General features: G+C 42.4%; 1 protein-coding gene and 1 non-coding gene across 5 annotated transcripts in view; one reads left to right on the top strand and one right to left on the bottom strand.

Moving 5' to 3' along the window:
- The window catches only part of RHBDD1 (rhomboid domain containing 1), a 162,844-nt gene that overhangs the window by 129,129 nt on the left and 8,632 nt on the right, over positions 1–25,083 (top strand). The gene's annotated exons all lie outside the window — the stretch shown is intronic.
- Positions 972–1,105, bottom strand: LOC120364469 (small nucleolar RNA SNORA48). The gene has a single exon (XR_005579721.1). It is a non-coding gene; the product is annotated as a small nucleolar RNA SNORA48 (small nucleolar RNA).

The raw sequence follows: 25,083 nt of genomic DNA, 5'->3' as shown, positions 1-25,083 counted from the left end.
CAGTCCACATGCAGAATTTCTTCACATCTGCTCTTAAGGTCTTTTAACTGATTGAATCAGGCTCATCCAGATTATCTAAAATAATCTCCCTTGAAGTCAGCTGATTATGGACTTGAATCACATTTACCAGATACCTTCACAGCAGCACCCTGATTAGTGTTTATTTGAGTAACTAGAAATGGCATCCTAGCCCACTTGACAGGTAAAAAAGAGCATCACACTTGGATATAGAATGTTTGAGCACTTTCTCTTGAAAAATGTGGCATTTGTTCTGACTCTTGAAAATGGGAAATTTTTAAGTGGGGTAGTTGGCATTCTAAGGGGGTGAGTATTAAAAATTAACCATTGGGAGGCCAAGGCGGGCGGATCACAAGGTCAAGAGATTGAGACCATCCTGGCCAACATGGTGAAACCCTGTCTCTACTAAAAGTACAAAAAATTAGCCAGGTGTGGTGGTGTGCGCCTGTGGTCCTAGCTACTTGGGAGGCTGAGGCGGAAGAATCAATTGAACCCAGGAGGCAGAGGCTGCAGTGAGCCGAGATTGCACCACTGCGCTCCAGCCTGGTGACAGAGCAAGAATCCATCTCAAAAAAAAAAAAAAAAAAAAAAAAATTAACCAAAGGAAACAAAACAAGCCAAAGCATGAAAGTATAATCGGTGTTTGCAGAATGGCTGGTTGTTGCTATAGGCTTTTCCCTGAACCTCAGCTCTCAGTGTCCTCATCTAAGAATTGGGTTCAGCACTTGTCATAACTGTCCTCCAAGATGGAATGAGTTGATGTTTGAGGGTGCCTTTTGGAAACAGTAAACACTGTGAATGCTAAGGCTCTCTCTACCCTCCTCTCTCCCTCCCCCTCCCCCTCCCTCTCCCTTTCCACTCACTCCCCCTCCCCTCTTCTCCCCCTTCACCCTCACCTATCTCCTTCCCCCTCACCTCCCCCCTTCCCCTCCCCTCCTTTTCCTTCCCTTCATCCATGTGTCCAAGGCATGAACAAGGCATGGGCACAGGCCAAAAGCCAAGCAGGGATAAACAAGGGGTTGCTTTGTCTCTGGCTGATGTGAGATGAGCACCACCAACTAAAAGGTACTCTTCCCAGGTCAGGGCACTGAGGTGTTTTATAGTCGTGGTGGTGGTGACAGTAGCATTGGTGAGAGTGAGGTTGGTGTGATGAAAACCAAAGGCTTGGCCTGTAAAACAGAGCCGGATTGTTGCAGGCTTCGTCAAAAATTTGTGTTTTTAAGAAAAACAAAAACAAAAACAAAAACAAAAAAACGACATTCTCTTGACCTTAGTTCCTAACGGACTCAAAGAATGAAAAACATCCCTGTATATAGTCTGTGCCCAGCTGTCACAAAGAGGCAATAGCCATTTACTCTGGGCTAAGACAGCTCCACTCTCTTTTTTTTAATACAGAAGTAGAACTGTTTTTGATGCTTGTGATATTAGAGGTGAAGGAGAGTCATTTATTATAAACATGTTGAATACTTTGCCTAAATAGGGAAAGGGGATTAAACCGTGTCCAAGTAAGCTGTTCCAAGTTTCTTAGGTAATAGCCATTATAGCCAATTGACTCCGTCACCAAAGAAAGCACCAGAAACGATGCTAACGTGAGTACCATCAGACATACTCCTTTCCTTTCCAGAGCTGAGTTCTACAAACCAAGCTCGTCTCCCCTAATTGTTAAAACCATACGCATTTTGAAGGAAATTTAATCCATATGTTTTTGAGTCACTTCTGCCTAAGTCATTAAAAAGTCATTTTTAAAATGTGACTTCATGTTTGAAGTCATTTTAGAGTATTTTTAGTAGACTTTCATTCTCCATAATGCTAAATTTTTCTTGGTTTGTTTTCTTGTTTCATTTAAACACTGTGTATCATCTTAACACATCCTGTGTTGAGGCACAAAGGAAATCTTGGACTCAGAAGGAGGCTCTAGGGTGCCGAGTAACGCATTTGAAGCAGTCAATTTCTATTTTCAGAAGTTTATAACTGTTCTCCCTCCTTAATTTTTTATTTTATGTCCTGGTCTACTTTTAACCTGGTCACATCATCACCCCAGCCCTCCCCACCCCCTCCCCAAATGGGCGTCCATGAAGAAGCAAAGGGAAAAGAGAAAAACGACAAAGAATAAAATCACATGGCCTCTTTGGATATATTTCTGTGCTGTGTTACATGATCCTTTCTTTCCAGAATTGAATGTCTTTTCCCCTTTTACCTACTATTGTTGCTAGCTGGGAGAATTGAGGTGTTTTATAAAGTGTCAAGAAAAGAGAGAAGTTAAGACTGAATTGAAGAGCAGTCTCCAGCTTCTCATTCTTAGGGTAAATAGAAGGTGATGTCTGCTTAGAACAGAGACTAATTGAAAAATGGTTTCCTTTTCTTCTAAAATAAGCTTTTCCCTCCTTTAAACCTTTGTCTGGAATCTCATGATATGAACCAAGCTTTATCTCTACATGAAGCATCCTGGTTTGTGCGTGAATTTGTCCATCGTGAACATCTGTTGGCTGCCAGAGGGCACTGAAACAGCCTTATTTTTAGGCTGTGGTAGAGATTCGTTTCTCTTTTGCTATACGGTAGCAGGTATGTAGCATCAAACATAGCGAGAGGCATTCACCACCTGGAGGAATAAAGACGTAAGGAGTTAACACTTTTACTTTTCATCTCTGCGAGCTTATGAAATACTTTCCAATGTACTTTTTAAAATTTGGTTCTCAGAACTGCCCTGAAGCCCATGGTTTCTGCTTGCTTTCATTAGGAAATTGAGGCTCAGGGATGTGACTTTCTTCAGTATGTCACAGGCGATCTTGGTGATTGGTGTGTGCCTTGGAGAGAACCAATGTCCTGCCCATCATGTGGGGACATTTGAGGACTTGATGGACTTTTACTTTTGTGGGGACTTGGTGGACTTTTACTTTTGAAAGTCCTGCCCCGTGTCAAGTGTATTAAAACATATGCAATCTTATGTCTGTACCACAGATCCCATGTATAATATATATCATCATATATGGGAATTGAGTTACAAATAGTTGACATGGTACATTTCATAGATAGTTAAAGGTTTATTACTTTTTTATAGTTTCTTTTTCATTCTGGAGCCAACTATTTTGAGGTCTTGAATATTTTCATAGGCCTTTGAAAAACTCACCGTTCCTTGAGCGCTGTCCCTACAGTGGCTGAAGTCGCCTTTTGCTCACATTCACTCCTGTTTCCCTCCTTACACCTGTGGCAGAACTGAGGCACATGCTTAAAAAATATTTGTTGGTGAATGTCCAAGTGAGTGGCAGGAAGAATAGAAGAAGTAACAAGTGAAATACAAGTAAGTGGTGAAGTCTGGTGCTGAAGGACACCTGAACCATTTGCTGGCACATTTCTTTGCACTGCCATCACAGTGAAGCAGAAAGGGCATCTTCAAGCTGTGTATCAAAGTGTATTCCTCCTAATTTCTCATTTTTTTTTTCCAAGAGAGTTTTCTTCTCAGTTACAGCTAAGGCACAATGAAGAATAGACTACACAGTTATTTGACTGTTGATAGCTTCATGAAGTAGCAGTAGCCACTTTGGGGTCATAATTCATTCTTTTCTCTCTGTTTAGTTGCTATAATTTCTTTTTTTGCCTTGCAAATATGGGATAAATGTGGCTATTAATATTCAAATATCCATGTACTTTGCCCACTTTTGAAAAGAAGACATATATGAGGCCAACAAACATATGAAAAAATGCTCATCATCATTGGTCATTAGAGAAATGCAAATCAAAACCACATTGAGATACCATCTCACACCTGTTAGAATGGTGGTCATTAAAAAATCTGGAGACAACAGATGCTGGAGAGGATGAGGAGAAATAGGAACACTTTTACACTGTTGGTGGTAGTGTAAATTAATTCAACCATTGTGGAAGACAGTGTGGCAATTCCTCAAGGACCCAGAAATAGAAATTCCATTTGACCCAGCAATCCCATTACTGGGTATATACCCTAAGGATTATAAATCGTTCTGTTATAAAGGCACATGCACATGGACATTCATTGCAGCACTGTTTACAATAGCAAAGACCTGGAACCAACCCAAATGCCCATCGATGATAGACTGGACAAAGAAAATGTGGCACATATACACCATGGAATACTATGCAGCCATAAAAAATGATGAATTCATGTCCTTTGTAGGGACATGGATGAATCTGGAAACCATCATTCTTAGCAAACTGACACAAGAACAGAAAATCAAACACCACATGTTCTCACTCACAGGAGGGTGTTGAACAATGAAAACACATGGACAGAGGGAGGGGAACATCACACCCTGGGGTCTGTTGAGGGGGAATAGGGGAGGGACAGCAGCGGGTAGGGAGGTTGGGGAGGGATAACATGGGAGAAATGCCAGATATAGGTGACAGGGGGATGAAAGCAGCAAACCACATTGCCATGTATGTACCTATGCAACAATCCTGCATATTCTACATATGTACCGCAGAACCTAAAGTGTAGTAAAATGTATTCAAATATTCAGACAAGTTTCTTGACAAAACCAGAGAGGTGTTTTTTGCCTCTTGTTTCTTTTGGTTTTTCTTCTTTAGAATACTAGATGTTTGCTCTTAGTTAACTTTCATGTGATTTGTGTGTTGTGCGATATGACTTTATTTCGTTTTTAATCCAAAGGTGAATCTTCGTGGTCTTTCTTTACAGCTCTGGAATTTGATGGCAAGGAACTTGCCTGAACATAATGGAAAACTAGAGAGAAAGCCCACTTTTTTTTTTTTTTTTTTTTTTTTTACTTTAAGTTCTGGGATACATGCGCAGAATGTGCAGGTTTGTTACATAGGTACACATGTGCCATGATGATTTGCTGCATCTATCAATCTATCATCTAGGTTTTAAGCCCCGCATGCATTACCTATTTGTCCTAATCCTCTGCTGCCTCTTGCACCCCAACTTCTAACAGGCCCTGGTATGGGTTGTTCCCCTCACTATGTCCATGTGTTCTCATTGTTCACCTCCCACTTCTAAGTGAGAACATGCAGTGTTTGGTTTTCTGTTCTTGTGTTAATTTGCTGAGAACAATAGCTTCCAGTTTCATTCATGTCCCTGCAAAGGACATGATCTCATTCTTTTTTCTGGCTGCGTAATATTCTATGGTGTATATGTGCCACATTTTCTTTAGCCAGTTAATCATTGATGGAAAAAAAAAAAAAAAACACTTCTTAAGAAAGAAACACAAAGGTGCTAAATGAGAGGAGGAAAGAGAGAGACGGGGATTATCTAAAGAGCAAAGTTACCCTCTTTCTCAGCCCTGCTGTGCCCCCTGGAAGAGGGCGTCTGCCCATATGAGTGAGCCTGGAAAGGCTGCTCTAGCCGGTTCACCCAGTCTCCCAGGGTCACCAGATGGCACCAGGTTAGACATGGGCCACACTCAAAACCCTGCAGTGCTGCTTCCTGGTCCGTGAGCTGGAAATGGTGGAACTTGCCCTGTGTCAATGATAATTGAGTCAGTCATTCAGCAAATAATGAGTGGACACCTGTGATAGTGACACGACAGTGAACAGCACAGACTTGCCTCTTGAGTCCAGGGCTCTCTGCTCACACTCAGTCAAGCTCTTGCTCTTTGAGAGTGCCTTTCGTGAAGTCTATTTGAAATGGTTTTGGTTTTTTTCAGTTTGGGGTTGGGTTATGGGTAGGTACACAAGTTCCCATGTGTATTCAGAAGACTGAATCCCTCCATTTATCAACTAAAGTTAAAGGAAGGGAGGCTGTAGAAAAAAAAAAAAATGGGCATGTAAAACTTCAGGTTCCCCTCACTGCTACATGATTTTCTATATTTATGTTTTAATTTCTTGGTGGGCCTGGACTTCAAAGTAGAGATGCAGAGCACTACCTGAGTTTGTGTTGCGCCCTCTGACTGCCGTCCTTCCTCACGGAAGTTCCTCCCTGGGATTCGGCCTCGGGATTCTTGTTCACTTTCAGTATTTCCTTTTTACAGTGTGTGTGTGTGTGTGTGTGTGTGTGTGTGTGTGTACAAAACTATGTAATGTCGATTGTCTCTAAATGATCTTCCAAACTCATCCAAACCATTTAATTTATAGCAGGAATGTCAAAGTATATCCTCCCCAGAGAAAGAATGAGATTTGCCTGGCATCAAGTTTAGGAAGTAATTACTCAAAAAAATTGTGTGAGACATTTTCCTGTGCTAGAGATGCTCGTGAGCATGAAGTGGGTGCCTGGGGGAGATGTCTGGCCTCACTGTCTGAGAAAGCTGGGAAGCCGGTGTTTTCCTATTCCTCTTTCCACTCTGCTTCCGCATTCACTTCGCCATTTACCCAGCCGCCCCCATTCTAAGAGTGGTGCTTACTGATCAAGAGCAAAGCTCTACTGCCTTAGGAGTATTTCATAAAATTATTCCTAGATGTAATATTCACTGTCTTCTCTGCTCAGTCCCCTTCAGCAAGGACCTCTCTAACATTTTATGTTTGAATTGTTTTCTTCCAAAGACAAAGGTAAGTTAGATCAAGAGTAAGCAGGGGGAGATGTTCATTCTTGGAAGCATCAAGCATTTTGTTATCATTGTTATTGTCTGAGAGAGTGAAAACGAAATGAGAAGAGCCTTGACCTGCCTCCTTCACTGGCAGAAGTGAAGTAGGTCATATTTTTCTTGCAGCATTTCTGTGAGTGTTAGAACAACCCCAGAGCCCATGAATAAGACTACTCTGTGTTAGAATTGTAATTCTGCCTGTTCATCATCCTAGCTGCCCATCCTCTCAGCGGCCCTCTCCTGAGAGTCTCCTTTTTGTTCACATGGGCTCTTTGGTAGCAGAGTAGCTGCCTCTCTGCGATAAGCTTGAGGGTTTTGTGGGGAAGAGGCCCGGAGCCCCTCACTGCCTTTCCACGTGCTTGCCTTCTTACCTAGTTTTGCAGGTCTTGAGAGACGACCAGCATTTGTCTCATGTGCGATTCCTTTTTATACATCACTTGATATAACACTTTAAGGAAATAATTGCCATTCTGAGTCTTCTATGCCCTGTGCATACAACGTGGGGTGGTTCAGCTGAAGAGGGAACTTGACCCCAGAGTTTTGCATGGGTGTTGCCTTCTTGAGTCCTGAGTGTCAAGGTGTTAACTACTATAGGGTCATTTTCTCATTGAACAAGGGCGTACAAAAGAGATATCTAGTTATTAGATTCTTCCAGTTTGGCTGAAAAATAAATGGGAATCTACCTGTGGAAGTGATTTGCATAGATTTCCAGGCACCAGGATCCTCTTTCGTGTCCTGCACCCAGGAGCAGAGTGGATCCCCGCTGCAGTCTGAGAGTCTTGCTCCGTACAGTGCTCATGGTGTCGTTAATATATTCAGAGATCACTCTTTTCAGGTACCTCACCAGGGCAGGGCTCAGGCACATCCTGGAGACTTTGGTGCTACCATTACCATTTTCAGGCCATGTATTTCTTCCAGGCTGTGCTCCCATGGCACAGACAAGGCCGAGTTCTGCTGCTCTGATGGCCACACATGAATCAGCAGCAGTGACTCCATGGTCTGTGGTGAGAATTGGGACTCTGGCTGGTAGCAAGGAAATTACGTTTTTAAAACCACTAGTTCTTCCTGCCATTTAGTTGGCAGTTCCTTTTCTAACATAAAATCTTTCAGTTCTGAGCTATCGTAGGGCCTCACAAGATTTAACATGGTGGCTGGGCATGGTGGCTCACGCCTGTAATCCCAGCCCTTTGGGAGGCCGAGGTGGGTGGATCACAAGGTCAGGCATTCGAGACCAGCCTGGCCAACATAGTGAAACCCCGTATCTACTAAAAATACAGAAAATTAGCTGGACGTGGTGGCTGGCACCTGTAATCTCAGCTACTCAGGAGGCTGAGGCAGAAGAATTGCTTGAGTCTGGTAGGCAGAGGTTGCAGTGAGGCGAGATCGTGCCACTGCACTCCAGCCCAGGCAACAGTGTGAGTCTCCACCTCAAAAAGAAAAAAATGTTAATATAGTGCCAGAATGATAAATGAGAATAAAGAGAAACTCTTGATAACAAGACCATGTAGAAAATATGGAATAGATGGCCCTGAGGTAACTAACTTGATTGTGACACTCATTTCACTATACATACACATGTACATACACACACACACACATCTGTAAATACATATGTCAAATCATCACGTTGTATACCTTAAACTTATACAATTTTATTTGTCAATTATACCTCAATAAAGTTGGAGGTGAGAGAGGCCCGAACTCAATGACAGTTTGCTTTCCTCAGAATGGTCATGGGGTGAAGGGAGAGCCCCCTCCTAGAGGGAGCAACTTCTTGATTTTTCTCATCCTTTCTTATTTCCCCCTGGGGTAATAAGCCAGGTCTGTCCTACCCAAATTATAGAAAACCTTGTTAGTCTTCCTAATGAAAGGGTCAGTTTGATATAGAACAGGGGAATCTGCTTGAATTTCAAGATAGTGTCAAACTGTTGTCCATTGCAGAGAAATACATGTCTTTCTACAAGAAGAAGAAATTCTTTATTAGGAAACAATCTAAAAGGAAACAATTCCTTTTAGAGGATTACTTTTTTCCCAATTTTGGCTTTCGTAATCTATCTAGGATTACCTGTAAGGAATAAAACGATGGATTTTAAATACTGTTTGTGGAATGTGTTTAAAGGATTGATTCTAGAACCTTTGTATATTTGATGGTATTTCTAACTTTCATTTCTTTACTGTTTGCAGTAAGAAATGTTCATGTTCTGCTATTCAATCAATTTTATGCATGTTTCTTTAATTTTTTTAGATTTTCTTGGATGTATAGTTTAAAGAACAAAAAGTCTCTTAAAACTGTAGCAGTAGTTTGCTGATCTAGCAGAGAGGAAAGTTTTGGGGTTAAACTTTGTATTTCCTTTCTTATAGAAGCTTCTAAAAAGGTATTTTTTTATGTTCTTTTTAACAAATACTGTGTATAACCTTTAAAAGTCAATGTTTGGATCAAAACAAGACCCAGCTTATTTTCTGCTTTCTGTAAATTAAGCAAACATGGTATAATAAAAAAAAAAGAAGAAGAAAAAAATCCTTAAGTAGTTTATATATGGATCATTGTCAAAAATTCCAAGTAAATGTTTGACAATGATCCATACATAAACTCCTTAAGTATCACCCTGTGTACTGACATATTAAAAGTTATAGTGATGCTTAGGAACTACGTATTATTTAGAAAATATTTGAAAAGACATACACAAAAGCAAGATTTTATTGTCACCAATAGAAAGCAAGCAAGATTTCCCTGTCCCTCCGAGGGCTCCGATGAGTGCATTTGGCCGCAGGAGTAATACAAGTAATTAAGTAATACAAGTGGGCCCCAGGTATTGTGTTCTGTATCTAGATCTGAGCAACAGAGAAAATACAAGGGAACAGTCACACTAGTGGTTCCAGTTGAAAATAGTCAGTTCTCCTGCCCCTATTAGCATAGCAGAGCCTGTCTAGTCACAAGTCCTGACTGACTGGTTTGGAGACTGTGTGCTGTATGGATTGGAGCAGAGGTACAGTGGCCTAAGTTTTTGGTACCAGGGACACTTGGAAGGTGTAAGAGCACAACCTGCTCTTTCCTCAAGACCAGCCCAAACTTAGCAGCCCAGCAGGGCTTCTGGGGCAGACCAGGTGTGGAACTTTTGTCCATCATCACTTACGTCCTCTGTCATTTTGTCCACGTCCTGTGGTCATACTAGATCTTGGATATGCCCACCCCGCTGGAGACACAATTGACAAAGAGAAATGAGGATGTCTCATAAGTGACTTCCCCAGTCCAAGTCAAGAGGTCTGCTTTGGCTGCTGTGACATGCAGCAAGGAGCTGTATCCTAATATAGTAACAATTCATTGTAAATTATCAAAATGTGTGAGCCTCACCTACGCCTCCGTACCTCAAAACCCGCTCCTGCCTTTCCCTCTTCTTTGACCATCTCATCTTCAACGTGTCGGAGACTCACCACCGTACACTGGTGCAGAATGCACACAGTTCTGCGCAGTGCTACTGCTACCTTAAGCTCGTCTGGAACACTCAAAGGAAGAAAAAAGACCCCGGTCTAACTTCACACATCAGACTACTGTCTCATTTTGAGGGGAGGAGAGTAGGGAGGATTAGGAGTACCTTATCAGGGCCTGGGTGTGGCTTCTAAATGCTGCAGGTACAAGGTACTTATGGGGTAGGTGTCTGGAGTAAGGCCTCTTGGCCCTGAGGGACAAGGGCAGTGGTAAATTTCAATGACCACAATACTGTTCTGATATTTTCCCCCACCTGGTGGCATTTTATATATAAAACTGAGGTTTCATTTATTTTGACCCCCTCTTCCCTTTGAAGGAGCCATCATCTTTTTCTTAGAGGCCCCAAACAAGCAGAGTGATGGATGGCAGAGGCCTCTTGTCTGGCACAAGACTCGGGTTCCTGGTTTGCCCTTCAGGCCAGGATAGGCCGGCCTCACAGGTGGGACTCAGAAACAAGCCAGTGCTCTCCTGAGCTCCTGTCTTCATGGAAAAGGGATCTTCGTGATCATTTGTTTCTGTACCTTTGTTTTGGAGATGCGGAACTTGAGGCCCAGAGAGGTCAAGGAGCATGGCTGGACGTCTTGCATCTCTGGTTTCCCAGTTCAGAGTTTGTGTCTCCCCTTCATGAGCTCCAGCTGCCTTTAGTTTTTGCATTTAACACAGTCTTGCCTTCATGACTGCTGCCTCCTTTTTTTCTGTAAACATGAGTATGAAGTGTTGCTTTGCTTTTCAGCCCTGTCTGCCCCCCTAAGTGTCCAAAATAGCCGGCTGGAATTCATGAGAATGTTATGTCTTCAGATGTTTATAATCCAAAAGAATCCCTTATGGTTTTTAATAATAAAACAACTTAGATGTCAGTATTTTGTGTTGGAAAGGCGAGCGAAGTTCACAATGCAGCAATTACAATGCAGTGCATTATGTATAATTTGCAGCCTGCCCCAGGAGCAATGGTGAACCATGAAACACTATCCTGGCCCTGTAGCGTAATTAGCAGGATCAAACGCTGCACAGGGAGAAGCATAATAGTTGTCATCTGAGGTAAATAAAAGTAAGGAAAAGTTCTGATACACCCCAAATTATATAAAGAGCAGCCCTTATATCAGGCTGCAAATATGTCAAGAGTCTTCATTGCTAATTGAAGAAATCTTTTGAGGTTTAGCACCTCGTAAATTCACACTGGGAATTGCCCTGTTGTTCTAAGGTTATGTCTTGTCTTTGAAATTTAACAGTTGTACTTTCATATTGAGTTCCTCCAATAGTACCACTGTAAACATGAAGAGTTTGCCTTTTAACATAAATTTGAACAATGTGGTTTTAAAAGAGTTCGCCACATCAAAAAGAGGCTGTTTGGGCATGTTTTATACATTCTTTTCTCTGTAGTATTTAAAGCTGTAAATGAGTCACAGAAGTATGTTCCATTTAGATCAGTCATGTTGGTGTAGTGTCCTCACTGGAGCTTCTACTGCCCTTATTTTTTCTACTCTGAGATAATTATCTGAAAACAGTTCTAGGCCTTTTGCCAAGTCAGTTGCCCTTAATCTACAGTCTTCAGATCCATAGAAACAATTCTAGAACACTGTTACACTTGGTCTAAACAGCAACACATTTGGTGCCTGTTCATGATCATCTTTTTGTAATTCAAATAATCAATTTGCAGTTTCATCTTTCTCCATGTACCAACTACAACCCCCTTTCTATAGCCTCCTACCCCTCCCCATTAAAAAAAATTCTCTGAGTTTTTGCTAAGCCACTAGTTGGAGTAAGGAAAGGTTGGATGTTAAAGGGAAAGATGTGTGTGCTGGTGTCCGAAGCAACGTGGTGGAGCACGAAGAGCACTGGGCTTGCATCTGACCCCTGGACATATGGGCCATACTGTTTTCTGGCATGAGACCTCAGGAAACTGCCTACCTACCTTGAGCCTCAGTCTTACCATCTGTTTAATGAAGGCGATACTTAGCAGTCTGCGTCTCCTTCCATTCCTGCATTTGTTCATTGTTCATTTGTTCATTGTTCATTTGTTCAATGAACAAATGCAGGAATGGAAGGAGACGTAGACTGCTAAGTATCGCCTTCATTAAATGTCAAAATGATCAGATTTACAAATAATCATGAATCATGGCATCATGCGCTTTGAAGAAAGGGGATCCTGTGAGAGCTTAGGGCAAAGGACCCTCATTGGGGGTGATCAGGGGATACAGGCACTTTCCTAGAGAAGTTATGTTTGAGCCAAGAACCACAGGACCTGAAGCAAGGAGAGGTGGGGTGGGGCAAATGGAGGTGAGGGGTTAGTGGGACTCAAGGAGGCTAGAGAGGCAGCTGGTAGCCATGCCCTGCACTTACTGGGCAGAGGAAGATTGATTTATTTTTGCTGTAAAATAAAAAGAAACTTTTGGAGGGTTTTAGGCAGAGGGTAAAGTGGATGAGATGTTTGTTTTTGAAAAGTTCTCCCAGCTACAGTGTGGAAAATGGCTGGTAGGAAGACAGGAACCCGTGTGGGGAAATGGTTTAGGGGTTATGTTAGAGTTCTTCAGAGGGATAGAACCAATAGGATATATATGTGTATAAAATGGAGTTTATTATAGAGAATCACCTAAGTGGTTACAAGCAAAGTCCTATGATAGGCAGTCTGCAAGCTGGGGAAAGAGAGAAGCCATTAGTGTGGGTCAGTCCCAGTCCAAAAGCTGCAGCTTTTGAAAACCAAGGAAACCTGCAGCACAGCCCTCCGTCTGAGGCCCGAGGCCCAAGAACCACCCTCGGGAGGCCACTGCTGCAGGTCCCAGTGTCCAAAGGCTGAAGAAGCTGCAGTCTCATTGTTGTAGGACTTTCTCCTCAGTTCAGCTAAAAACTGGGTTCTTGTCACACAACCAAGAAAGATTAGGCTCATGGACACATAGAAAAGTGAGAAAAGCTGAATTTATTGGGTGAAAAAGGAAAAAACTCAGCAAAGAGAGAGGGATTCCTGTTAACAGGCCTCCATCTCACTAGTTGAATCCAGGTCACCAGCTAGGAACAAGAGGGGTGGGCTCCTTCCCCCTGCAAATGGCTCAAACTTCCTGAGACCCCACCCCATCCTCCCATTGTACAGGTCAGTTGGAGATTCTCTGGGGAGCCCTTTTTACTTGGCTGGCTCATCATATCCAAAGGCAGGAGGAGAGGAAGCAAGCATCCCGCAAGGGAACAGAGGGAGACGAGAGCAAGAGGACTCAGCAGGCTGCATACCCTTCTGCCATCTGCCCTGTTCTAGCTGCACTGGCATCCACTGAATGATGCCCACCCACATTGGGGCGTGTCTTCCTCTCCCAGTCTCCTGACTGGAATGTCAGTCAGTGTCCTCTGGCAACACCCTTCCAGGCACACCCATGAGCACCCGCCTCACCAGCCATCTAGGCATCCCTCAGGCCAGTCTAGTTGACACCTAATATTAGGTGAACCATCACAGGGTTTCAGGCACTGGTGTAGGCTCATCATACAGGTGACTCAGACAAAGTTGGTGACAGGGGCAGATGGAGAAGAATGGACAAATTTGGTAATGTTCAGGTTAAAATGTCAGGTTCTGATGATGCATTGAATTTGGAGGCAGGGCTAGTGGAAGAAGAAGGCGTCAAGGATAACTCTAGAGTCTGGGCTTGTGTGGCTAACCAGAGGGATAGCAGGGGCATTTCTGAGAAGGGACAGCCCAGAAAGGGGGTTATTAGTGTAACTGTCAGCACCACTTTCCTTTCATGGCTTTGACCCAGGTGCTCACAGCCTTTAATTCATTTGGTTCTCGGAACACACCCATAAGATTTTACAGATTAGAAAATTGAGGATCAGTGAGTAAAGCAACTCATCCTAGGGCACAAAATAAGAGGCAAAGCCAGTACTCAAGCCCAGCTGTTTCTGGTTCAGAACCCTCACCCTGCTGCTGATCCCCACCTAAGCCAGGTAGCAGAAGGGCAGCTTTGTCAGACACCAGTGTCCACTCCTGATTCAGTAAGCAAGGCTTTAAGCAGAATGAAATGCGTAGAAGAGAAAACAAGATACTTGGGGTGTGATTCAGTGCATCTTAGCTCTTAGGAAAACCATTTGCCTTCTCCGGACTTCAGTTTCCCATCTGTGACATGAACAGGTCAGATCTACTATCCTGAAGACACCCATCATGTTCTGGAAATGCATGATATTTATGATGTCATCCTGATGCATCTCATACAGTCTCCCGTCCACACTTGATTAAATCTTTAGGGCTTCCATCTTAAAACTATATAGTCATTTCTTTGCTAGCTTTTTATCTGACCAAAGCATTCAGAGAGCAACATATTCTTCCCTTATCTAAATATTCATTTATCCAAGATGAGCCTAATTCTAGATTCCTAACTTGGGATTGAAGTTTTAAAAATTTAGTTCTTGGGTTTTCTTCTTCTGTTCATAAAATAAGTTTTATTTTACTAGAAATTATTAGTAGACATGTAGGAATAACTCATTTTTGTTGTTTTTGAATATCTCTCCGTAGCAGAGACCATTTTAAAATAATTTCCAAGTTTAATTCTAGTTCAGTTTGAGACTGAGGCAGGCTATTTCAAGGGAGTAAAAGCAGTCTGAGGCACCCCTTGGTCTGCTAGAGGCTGAGTGGGCTTGTTTGTAAGAGGTGTTAGATTTCAGTCACAGGATCACCTCCTGTCTCTGGAGGTTAACACAGAACATAAGAACACACCCATGCAAGCATGCAGACACATGCACACACTCACATGCACTCATGCACAAGCATGCACACACACACACACATACACACACACAAGAGTCTCTAATGGGTCACAAGATTAGGATTTGGGAGACGGATAATGAGTTACTCAGACCTAAAAGAACACACAAAAAGTGGTTAATTAGACTCAGGGTTAAATGCCATCAAATACAGAAACAAGCATGGTTTTAAAATGACCATCATGCTTCTCAGACAGTTTGTCACATCACAGAAACTGGCTTCCCAGCCATCACAGTTCTAGGCTAACTCTGACCCACATAAGAATTTCTCAGCTCTAAGGTGCAGAGAGCAAGGTCCCTGCTTGTTTGTGCACTTCTCCAGATGATTTCTCACTGCCACATATCTCAAGGAGCTTATCCACCCCAACGGATAAAGGTTGCATCGCCCTCATGATCCAAGTTATCTAGACCTCTGTGGAGAAGCCCACCCTGGCTTCCTAAATCACAGGCTGCTACCTCTCAAAATTCGTTGCTATCATACTTTTTTGATAAGGATGTCATTCCTCTTTCACATATTTTCAGCTTCCCTCCACCCTCTTTTATTTTCCTCCCTGGCAAGCACACATCTGGCCACAGTCCTCTCATGTGGTAGGGGTAGGCTGTGAGGTTCCCAGTGATGCCCTCAGCCCTGCTCTGATGATTTGGGTTACCTTTTATACTAGCCATGACTCACTCTAATTGCAAGTTTTTCTCAGAGTGGTTTATCTTCCTCTAGTTCGAACTGCAAGAGATGGATGCCAGGTGGCTTTCAGCTTTAATAAGGGCTTTGGACCACTGTGTTCTCCTAGGCCACTAAGAATCTCAGGGACAGTTTCCTAGGTCAGGGATTGTTTTTGTAATTATGCATTGATGTTGGTATCTCTGGACATGTAGTTACGTACTAATCAGGCTTATAGTATTTGAAAAATAAAGATAATTTGAACTTTTAAAACATGTAAGACAGTACTCAGTGTAAATCGATGTAATACATTTTGTACCTCAGCCTATTTCTAGCTACTGGATGTTCTTTAATGTGTCCAGAATCCCAGAGCCCAGGCAAACCATGTGAATTTCATAGAGAAAACAAATAGAATGAATTGTGTTCCAAAGTATATGGGTTTGTAGCCTTCCACCCCTCTTCTTCACTGTGTGTGTCTCAGGATTTGAGAGCTATTTAGTGGCTGAGGCCAGAATTTGAAATTTGTCCTAATGGTGTGTTAGCTTGTTCTTCCATTCATTCCTCAAGCATTTATGATGCACCCACCATGTACCAGGCACCATGGATCCAGAGGTGAATTCTTTTGTTCCTAGGACTGAGTGAGTGACATTGAGCAGCTTCTTCTACACTAATAGAATTTCAACCAATAATTTTATGTGTTGCATTTTTCAGGATAACTGGGTTGCATTGGTATCTTTTAAAATCGACATCACCCAAGGTTAAGCATAGCACAATCTAGGAAACTACCAGAGTCTTTGACCCACAGTAAATGTCACCAGAAACCTACTTATACAAAACCAAATGCCATGCTCGTGCAAATGGTCAAAGCCAGACATAACCACAGAACACAGTATGGTATTCCTGTGACCAGAGTTTCTCAAAGTGGGGCATGTGGGCCAACGGCATTCAGCTCACTTGAGGTGCATGTTAAAAATGCACATTGCTGGGTCCCCCAACAGACATTGATCTGAAATCTCCCATTAGAACCCTAGAATCTGCCTCTCACCAAGCTCCCTGAAGTGGGTTTGAGAACCACTGTTCTAGTTTCAGCATCTAGTCTTTAGCCCTTTGAAGCATGCTGTGTTTTCTGTGAGAGTGCAGCATGGAAGCATTGGGACCTGGAGCCACATAGGTGGTTTGCTTTATTTGCTGCTAGTCAGTCAGACCACCTAGCCTAGGGGCCAGCCACCTCAATCCACAACTTTTCCCAGGCCCAACAGCCTTGCTTTACTAGACACATGGTTAGCTGTAGTAGTGGTCCAGGATGACCTAAACTTGACCACTCGGAGATGGTTGTTCTCAGCAGAAGTTGCCGACTCTTTGTCCCTTTTCAAAGTTCTCTTCCCACTGGCTCATCTTTTTTTCCTTATTCCTTGAATGCTTGGGGTGATATTTACTTGTCCTTTTTTTTTTTTTTTTTTTTTTTTTGTGCAAAGGTTAAAGAGTGTTTTAAGAAGATTGAGGTTTCTCAGGGAAATGTTGGCTAATTTCAAATGGCCTTCGATTTCAACAGTCAGTGAAAACATTACGTTGATCCTTTGTTTGAAGGGCTGGAAATTGGGCCATCTCTCTGGTTTGAAGCTCAAGTGGAAGGGAGTGAAACAAAAACAAAACAGGTCTAAGTGTTATCAAAAAATGCTTCTTTATACCTTTGTCCAAACAGGAGATTTGAGAACTGGGGCCAAAAAGCAGTGGTGTGGGGGATTTTGTTATTTGTGATGAAGGAACTACCCCTGCTTGTGTAGGAGGGTGAGCCCTGCAGCTGGCGTTGTGTCCCTTGGAGGGAGAGAGCTGCTGCCCCAGGCAATTATGAAGCCACCGCTTGGGACAGGGTCCCAAGAAAGATGTGTACTCTTCTCCACCAGAAAGCACATCTGTTCACCCCTGAGATCACTGGGGGCCTGCCCAGCAGCTGTGCCAGCCAGCACCTGCTGACTACCAGTTGCCAAGCTGCCAGCTTCAACGATGCTGCCTTAGCCAGTCCAGGCCACCTTAACAAAATGCTGTCATAGACTGGGTGGTTTCAACAAGAAAAATTTATTTCTCACAGTTCTGTAGGCTAGAAGTCCTAGATACTAGTATAATCAGGTTCCAGTGGGGTCCCTCTTCCTGGATTATAGACAGCCACCTTCTCACTGTGACCTCACATGGCAGAGAGTGCAGGCTCTGGCCTCTTCATTCCGCGATAAGAGTACCAGTCCCATCATGGGGACTCCACCCTCCCGACCTCATACAAACCTAATTACCTCCCAAAGGCCCCACCTCCACATACCATCACATTGAGGGCTAGGACTTCAACATACGGATTTTGAGGAAACACAAACACGGAGTCCATGACAGCTGCGTCGTGATCTCCCTGAGCCTAGGAGGACCAGGGAGAACAGTAACAGCTAACTCCCTGGGGTCAAAGGCTAAGGAATTAGAAATATCCTCCTGAAAGAAACCATTGTTGCTGGAGACTTTTGCAGATTTCTGGAACTCGTGGAATACTCTCTTTGTAAGTCCTGGTCTTGTACATTTACTCAGTGCTAAGCAGAGTCAAGCCAGGTTCTTCGTGTCCTTAGACAGCAATGTGCATTCTGAACCAGGCATCAGGAACAGTCAGAATGAGAGCTAGATGGGCCTTTTATCTCACTTCCTCCCTTCTGATGCTCTCTGGGGGTTGGTGGGGGGATGAGGAGGGGCAGAAGCAAAGAGGAGGAGTGGGGGTAAGTACAAGCGGGGTATTTGAGTGAAAATGTGAGCCAGTAACCAGAACCACCTGGTTAGACCTAACGTAAATCATTTTGAGTATTACTGTATCCAGGATTGATTGTCTTATTACCATAGAATGTGTCTGTTTATCTCCTCTGATTTGGAGTTAGCATATTAAGGACGCTCCGGATCATTCTTGCAGAGCACTCACTAACATAAGGCAGTGTGCACAATAGCAGGAGGAAGTTCAGAATCAGAACTGGCGAAACTATCTGCATTCGTGTCCGTATCTGTATCTGCATCTCTTCCAGTGCCTTGTCAGTCTCCTCTACTCTGGAAGAATCCTGATATGACATAGAAACTGCTAGATGCTGGCAAATAATCCATGGGTTTCAGGCCATCTAGACAATAAACAACTCCATAATATTCAGTGCAGCAGCCTCTGTAGCGCCCATCTGTTTCAAAATAACCCTAATTCTGCTTACGATGCGGAATGCTTTGTTGACTGGAATTTGTCCTAGTTTTCTTCAGCAGATTTAATGTCATAGGCCTCTGGTTCCACCTGCTGGAAGATGTAAGTACTGGCATGAAACTCGAGGTGGATGTTTTCAGTTGTAAGAAAAATCTGAGCTGTAGTTCAGTGGTTCTCAAAGGCTGATGTACTTTGGAGTCACCTGGGAGTTCATTAAAACTACAGCAGCCTGGGTTCTGTGGCAAGCCCACCCAATCAGCAACTATTTCTTAAGCAGCCCTCCTGGTGATTCACACACCCCACCAACGTTAGACTTCACTTCCCCTGCAGTGAGGGGTGCAGAACCCAGCAAGTTTAGGGATGATTCCAAACCACCATATCCTACTCATGCCCAAGCAGGGGATGATACAATGAGAAAGCCGCCTGGAGATGTTCATCCGCACAGATTGTCCAGATAACTCTTAGTGTCAAAGGCCAAAGCTTTATTCCTTGGAAATCATTTTTAAAAAGAAAAATTTAAAAGTGGAGAAACGTGGTGAAAGCACTACTCATCTAAGTGCTCAAGGTTGACTCCAAAAGTGATGTCATGTTGACAGCATGTTGATACGTGATGAAAAGGGCATTTCACCTCTGTGGTATTCTTCACCAAAACCCAAAACACCAATCTAACCATGAGGACAGATAGACAAACCAGATGGAATGACACTCTGCAGGATATCTGGCCACTACCACTCAAGATTGTCAAAGTCACGGTGGTCAAGAAAAGGACTTGGAAAGAGCCACAGACCAAAAGAAACTAAGGAGACTTGATAACAAAATGTACTGTGATCTCCAGGATCGGACCCTGAACAGAAAAAGGAAATTAGCAGAAAAAATGGTCAAATCCATATGTCTGGAATTTAGTTCAAAGGAATGCATCAATGTTGGTTTCTTAGTATCTTTGCAACTTTTGCGTATATCTAAAATTATTCCAAAAGAAAAAGTTCGTTTCAAAATTTTTCAAGGAAAAAAACCCCATCAAAAAGTGGGTGAAGGATATGAACAGACACTTCTCAAAAGAAGACATTTATGCAGCCAACAAGCATATGAAAAAAATGCTCATCATCGATGATCATTAGAGAAATGAAAACCACAATGAGGTACCGTCTCACGCCAGTTAGAATGACAATCATTAAAAAGTCAGGAAACAACAGATGCTGGAGAGGATGGGGAGAAATGGGAACACTTTTACACTGTTGGTGGGAGTGTAAATTAGTTCAACCACTGTGGAAGACAGTGTGGTGATTCTTCAATGATCTAGAACCAGAAATACCATTTGACCCAGCAATCCCAATCCCTTTGGGTATTACTGGGTATATAGCCAAAGGATTATAAGTCATTCTACTATAAAGACACATGCACACATATATTTATTGCAGAACTATTCACAATAGCAAAGACTTGGGACCAACCCAAATACCCATCGATGATAGACTGGATTTAAAGAATGTGGCACATTCCACCATGGAATACTATGCAACCATAAAAAAGAATGAGTTCATGGACACAGGGAGGGGAACATCACACACTGGGGCCTGTTGGGGAGTAGGGGGCAAAGGGACAGATAGCATTAGGAGAAATACCTAATGCACGTGAGGCTTAAAACCTAGATGATGGGCTGATGGGTGCAGCAGACCAGCATGGCACATGTATACCTATGTAACAAACCTGCACATTCTGCACATGTATCCCAGAACTTAAAGTATAGTAAAAAAATTTAAACATTAGGGTGGGAGGGTGTCACTGAAGAGAGACCAAATGTTTTAGAGGCCATTGCCAAGGAGCATAATCTGCATTTTTAACAGGTTCTTCATTCCTGTGCACACTTCAGATTAAGGACCACTGCAGCAAACGGCAATGGTTGCTGTTTGATGGAAACTTCTATGCATGGGGCCAGGGCTGCTAAAAACTGGGAAGGGGAGAATCTAGCTGCAGCCATTCTCTTAGGATGAAAGTCATAGCAGGTGGGAAGCAGCAGGGCCAGGACCCAGAATGTTTAGGAGGAGGCAATATTTTATTCGATTTTGAGCTCAATGTATTATCATTGAAGCACTGTTGCACTCACTACTCTTTTCTTTTTAAAATAATGAAATTAAAACTTACCCAAAGACAATCTCAAGATCAAGAAGCAAGAGGTTGGGAGTGAGACTCATACCAGGGCCCCGAGGAGGCCACTGGAAGTCTCTTCTCCTGTCTTTCACCCAACTGTACCCCAACATCATCAGGAAAACCAGGCCATAAAGAGACAGTGGCAACTCTCCTGCGCCCCAAGATAAAGGTCAGAACAGACAAAGGACCTAGATGCCTGGGAAGCTTGGAGCAGGCTGCAGTTTGGACCTTGGGAATCCTTTGAGGCCTCAGGATCCCTGTAGTGGAGTTGAGCCGACTCCAGCCACGTGAGGTGGAGAGCAGCTGCCTGCATGTGCCAGGCTGGCCTTCTCTGTGGACTGGTGTGGAATCTGCATTAGAGACATCAGAAGAGGCTGGGGGCTGCAGCTGCCTCTCCAAGCAGACACATTGGCCCTCAAGCTTCTGAGAGGAATGTGGAATTTTAATATTCCAAAGGGTTTTCATACTTTTTCTATCATTTTACAGACCTCATATACATAGATACAGATATATTAAGAAAGATGGGTCACAAATTCCCTCCCCCACTAACAAGTGACTTCCTTACTCTATCTTCAGTTTTCTTTTTTCTATTGTAAAATACATTCTCAAATCTGTGCCTCAAGACAGGGCACATGTGTGTTTTCTCCCTGCTATCCTAGCCAGGCACTGAGGACCTGGTGTGTATTAGGCGATGAGAACACAGAAGTGAGAGGCACAGCCCCTGTCCTCAGGGAGGTTCACCTCCAGTTTTCCAAGAGTTTCATATATTTGTCCAGGGACTATGTCTAGATGATTCTGAATTGAACGAAAAAGGTGTATAGACCCAAAGTACATGAACAGGGAAGGATACTCTTGGAGATAGTCAACTTTTCAATCCCCAGAGTCAGCCAGTATGATTGAGTAAACTGAGACACCTCCAGATTGCTTACCAATAGAATTCTATTTTAAATTAAGGAAAAGTTGAGACAGCCTGAAGCATCATTAAATATATTCGATTGGGCCGGGCGCGGTGGCTCAAGCCTGTAATCCCAGCACTTTGGGAGGCCAAGGCGGGTGGATCACAAGGTCGAGAGATCGAGACCAACCTGGTCAACATGGTGAAACCCCCGTCTCTACTAAAAATACAAAAAATTAGCTGGGCATGGTGGCGCGTGCCTATAATCCCAGCTACTCAGGAGGCTGAGGCAGGAGAATTGCCTGAACCCAGGAGGCGGAGGTTGCGGTGAGCCGAGATCGCGCCATTGCACTCCAGCCTGGGTAACAAGAGCGAAACGCCGTCTCAAAAAAAAAAAAAAAAAAAAAAAAAAAAAAAAATATATATATATATATATATATATATATATATATATATATATATATTCGGTTGGTGCAAAAGTAATTGCGGGTTTTGCCATTACTTTCAGTACAAAAACTGCAATTACTTTTGCACCAACTAAATACATAAAGGTCTTTGAAAATCGTTCCCACTCTCAGTACAATCTTTCTTGATAAAGTGCTATGCTGGTGACAGGATTTTGAAATAATTTAAGACAGGATGATTTAAAAAAAAAGAGAAAAGACCTTTTCCATAAAAATCTATATTCATTTTTTTTAATGCTTCAAGTTATGGTGACTCCTAATGAGAGCAGGACACGCTATTCCTGAGCTGCTTCTTCCTCCCTGGGGCTCCTCAGGAAAATGAGATCGAATGAGCATAGAGAATTATTCCTGTAAGAAGTTATAAACTGTTCTCTATTTTAAAAAAATACTTGAGAGTTAACTACCAAGGCTGACTTTTGCAACTGGACCTATCTGTTGGCAAACCTTACTCCTTGTCAAAGGAGATCCCAAGTCTAGATGCATTCAGTTATCCAAAATAAAGCCTTACTATTTGCAGTGAGCCTAATTTAAGGCAGAAGATGCGTTGCTTCTGCTGTATTTTAAAACAGACCCTGTCTCCAAGTCATAATTAAAGCAATAATATATTCTTAAGGGTTTACACATGCTGGTGTTGGGGCTGAAGAAGACATTGGAGCACTTCATGTCTGAAGGAGAATCGAAGGGGATTTGAGTTCTTGACTCAGCCACTGACCAGCTATTTAGCTTTGCCAAGTTACTTAAAGTCTTTAAGCCTCAATTCCTCATCTATAAAAATAGACAAGGAAATTCTACTTAGAGGGATAAGTAGGATAAAAATCACATATAACAATAGGGATGAATCTCACAAGCATAATTTAAAATGAAGCCACTCACAAAGCATACATATTGTGTGGACCCACTTATGGACAAAAATAGGGAAAAAAAAATCTATAGTTAGAAATCAGGATCGTGGGTACTTTTGGGTGTCGGGTATAGGAACCAGAAGGGGGCATGTGGTGGCTTATGAGTACAGGAAATATTCTGATATTTTTAGAAATATATTTGTATTTTGACCTGGCTGTTGGCCTCATACATCCAGTTTGTGAAAATGAATCAAGTTATATACTTCAAGGTGTTGGGGGAGGGGGCAGTAAACAGAGTGAGCATGTAGAAATTGTCCTACAAATATTCTTTGTCTCCCTTTGACTTTACTTGCTGGTTTTTTTTTGTTTTTGTTTTGTTTTGTTTTGTTTTGTTTTGTTTTTGAAGGGGGGCAGTAGTGAGAGAATTCTAGAAATCAGACCATATCTTGTCTATATTACAGGAAACACTGACCTGATATACTGGACCTGATGCTATAGGTTAATTAAATTGCTCACTGGATTGTAGCCTGTTGATTTTAAGTCACTTGTGTTCATTAAGGGTCTCCAAAATTTAACTAACTGGAGGGGAGAAAAAAGTTCAATAAGTAAAGTGGTAACCTAGGGTCTGAATTGGTCTCCATTTCACAATGAGAGTGCTAATCACAGTAAATTGCAGAGACCTTCATCTCAAAGCCTGTTGTTCCGGGATTCCAGATATTATTTCAGAATTAGGGAATCTCTGCTGTTGCAGACTTGATTGAAGAGATAGAAATGTGAATGTTTGCTCTCTAAAGTCACATCTAAATACTACCTTTCTCGTAAACCATAATGAAATTTCCATTTGTATGAAACTTATACCACTTTAAGTTAATTTCATACTATGTATAAAGAGAGAGAATATTATAATTAGTGACTCCAAGAGTAAAGTGTGGTTACTGCCTTTAAGCATCTCCCCTTTTCAAAGAATGTCTTGCTGAGTGGTTAGACCTGGGGTTCCTTCCAGGCCTTTTTGGTCTTTGACAGTACATAACTTAACAACCATCCTTTCAGGAGGCATTTTGGAGGCTTTGTAGTTCATGGAATGCTAATAAAGTAACATGCTTGAAAGAGAGAACATGGGTTCCATGCTGCTGCCGTCATCTGACAATAGAAATCCTGGAGAACACTGGTGATTTATTTAGAGGTTTCCTGGTTTAGAGAGAGAAAAAAAAAAAGTGATTGCCTCTTTAGCTCCCTAATTTAAGGGAGAGATATTGTGCTATCCTGTGACTTCACTTTAGTATAATTTCACTGTATGGTATATAGTGCGTTCATCAGATCGTGGGCAAGATCTATGAATACCACAAAATTAAACATTTCTATTTACATGGGTGAGTAGGGAAAATGGCCATCAACTCATGGTGCTCCTTTTAGTAATTCTTATCTGGATAAAATTGCTTCTCTTCCCTTAGATGTAAAATGCAGAGGCTAGCCTCTGCATTTTACATAAGGTTAGAGGACTGAACATTTTTTCATCAAGAACCACAAATCAATAAATTTTATGATCTTACTACCAGTGCTATAATTGAGGTAAATCATCTTAAACAGTCTGTGTTCCTTAGGTTCTCTGAAGCATGCTCACTGTTTCTCTGAGTAAAGTTGAGGGCTGACCTCCATTTACAAGAACACAGAGGCAAGGCTCATAAATACTCATATTCTGTACCAAGTTCTTCAGAGCAGGGCCGTTTCACCCAGACCTGTAAATGTCCAATGCATGATTTAAGCAGAGAAAAGAAGATCCTGGCTGAACACTCCAGCGCTGTCAGCCACCCAAAGGCTCCTTCATGTGACAAAAGCCTGCTGCTTAATAAAGGTCATTAGTTACCTTTTTTTATATCTATTTCCTAGAAGACAGGTATTTAGTTACTAACAACTCAGCACTTTGTACAAAGCACTGCCAAAGGGTTTGCAAACAGAATTGAGCTCTGTATTTTAAGAAGTCACTGTTTTTGAAATTTTGTGTATCTCTTACAGAGTTAGTTAATGATAGGAACAAGTAGACATTTAGTATGTGATTCTTTTTGTTTTTTTGGCGGGGGCAGGGTCTTGCTATGTTGTCCAGGCTGGAGTGCAATGGCTAT

Source organism: Saimiri boliviensis, chromosome 5, assembly GCF_048565385.1.
Source record: "Saimiri boliviensis isolate mSaiBol1 chromosome 5, mSaiBol1.pri, whole genome shotgun sequence".
In the NCBI taxonomy this organism is placed as follows: Eukaryota; Metazoa; Chordata; class Mammalia; order Primates; family Cebidae; genus Saimiri; species Saimiri boliviensis.
This window is presented reverse-complemented; position numbering and strand designations above follow the sequence as displayed.